Raw genomic sequence first — 2234 nt, 5'->3', positions numbered from 1 at the left:
CTCACCTCAGCCTCCCAAAGCGCGGGATTACAGGCTGAGCCACCGAGCCCGGCTGAGAACATCTTTTTTGTAAACTCAGAGATGCAATCCTCCTGACAGGTACTCAGCGCAAGGCATCCGGGTGAGACACCGAGGCCTGGGCGATGCCATCCTGGCACCTGGGTGTCAAACAAGGAAATGTGGGCAACACACTCAGGAATCCTTGTCTTGTGACCAGGGTCAGCTTAAGGAAAATTGAAGTAATATACTTTTTAAAAACAATTCTGTAAAAGCATCTATTTCTTTTGCCCTGGTTCTTCTTTTACAAAAGAAAAACTTTTAATACTTAATATTTCCACATGCATTCAATTTATTTTTATTTTAACAAAAAGAATTTTTTTTGAGTTGGGGTTTCATTTTGTTGCATGGCTCACCACAGCCTCGACCTCCCGGGCTCAAGTGATCCTTCCATCTCAGCCTCCCGAGTAGCTGGGACTACAGGTGTGTACCATCATGCCCGGCTAATTTATTTTTTATTTTTGTAGAGACGAGGTTGTCTTATGTTGCCCTTATGTCTTATGTTGGTCTCGAACTCCTAGGCTCAAGCAATCCTCCTGCCTTGGCCTCCCAAAGTGCTGGGTTTACAGGCGTGAGCCACTGTGCCCGGCCTGCATTTTGTTTTAGTGGTTACATCTCTATCAGTATTTAATCCCCCTTCTCTCAGATGGAATTTGCTCTGAGCTTCTCCTTCCTCCTTGCCTTCTGAGTTAGGTTTCTGGCACCTTGACTTAAGGTGTTCTTTCTTTTTTTTTTGAGTCGGAGTCTCACTCTGCCACCCAAGCTGGAGTATAGTGGCACACTCATGGCCACTGCAGCCTCGACCTGCTGGGCTCAGGCGATCCTTGCACCTCAGCCTCCCAAGTAACTGGTACCACAGGCATGTGCCACCACGCCTGGCTAATTTTTTGATTTATTGTAGAGATGAGGTCTCGCTGCCCAGGCGGGTCTCGAACCCGCGGGCTCAGGCAATCCACTCACCTCAGCCTCCCAAAGGCGCGGGATTACAGGCTGAGCCACCAAGCCCGGCTCCAACTACAATTCTTTATAAAACAATTGGACTAGCCGGGCATGGTGGCTTGTGCCTATAATCCTAGCATTTTGAGAGGCAGAGGCAAGAGGACTGCCTGAGCCCAGGGTTTGAGACCAGCCTGGGAAACTTGGCAAGACCTTGTCTCTTGGCTAATCAAAAAATTAGCCGGGCGTGGTGGCACATGCCTGTGGTTCCAGCTACTTGGAAGGCTGATGCTTGAACCCAGCAGGTCAAGGCTGTAGTGGCCGTGAGTGTGCCACTGCACTCCAGCCTGGGTGACAGAGTGAGACTCTGACTCAAAAACAAACAAAAAGTAACATAAAATGTCCATCCAAATCCTGGCTGGTGGCTCATACCTGTAAATCCTAGCACTTTGGGAGTCCTGAGCAAGAGGACGGCCTTAGCCCGGTGATCTGTTCCCCATCACTCCTCCAGTCTGGGTGACAGGGCGGCCCAGACCCAAAAACAATTTTTATCAATCCATTTATTTCCCCATGTAGACTTTTATGTTAATATTTTCAAATGTGACTGGGTGCAGTGACTCACGCCTATAATCCAGCACTTTGGGAAGAGGAGGCTAGAGGATTGGTTCGAGACCCGCCTGGGCTAGAGGATTGGTTCGAGACCCGCCTGGGCAACATGGCGAGACCTCATCTCTACAATAAATCAAAAAATGAGCCGGGTGTGGTAGCGCGCGCCTGTAGTTGCAGCTACTTGGAAGGCTGAGGCGGAAGGATCGCCAGAGCCCAGCAGGTCGAGGCTGCAGTGGCCGGGAGTGGCCACTGCAATCTAGTCTGGGCAGCAGAGTGAGACTCCAACTCAAAAATAGATACATAAATAAAAAATAAAACAATTTGACTTGTGAAGGGGAAAAGCAGCTATTTTCATGGACACAGGACGATTTTACAATACTTAATTCTAGCTGGGCTTGGTGACTCAGCCTGTAATCCCGCGCCCTTGGGAGGCTGAGGTGAGTGGATTGCCTGAGCCTGCGGGTTCGAGACCCGCCTGGGCAGCGATACCTCGTCTCTACAATAAATCAAAAAATCAGCCGGGCATGGTAGCGCATGCCTGTAATTCCGGCTACTTGGAAGGCTGAGGCGGAATGATCGCCGGAGCCCATCATGTTGAGGCTGCGGTGGTCGGGAGCGGCCACTGCACTCCA

The 2234-nt window shown here is 50.1% G+C and overlaps 1 protein-coding gene across 1 annotated transcript in view; it reads right to left on the bottom strand.

Moving 5' to 3' along the window:
* Window positions 1–2234, bottom strand: part of LOC103270604 (aldose 1-epimerase-like) — a 10620-nt gene that overhangs the window by 7308 nt on the left and 1078 nt on the right. The window lies entirely within an intron of this gene.

The sequence above is a fragment of the Carlito syrichta genome, unplaced genomic scaffold, assembly GCF_000164805.1.
Source record: "Carlito syrichta isolate Samal-C Ts95f unplaced genomic scaffold, Tarsius_syrichta-2.0.1 Scaffold309881, whole genome shotgun sequence".
Taxonomy (NCBI): Eukaryota; Metazoa; Chordata; class Mammalia; order Primates; family Tarsiidae; genus Carlito; species Carlito syrichta.
The sequence above is the reverse complement of the archived record's forward strand: the minus strand, read 5'-3'. Positions and strand labels throughout refer to the sequence as shown.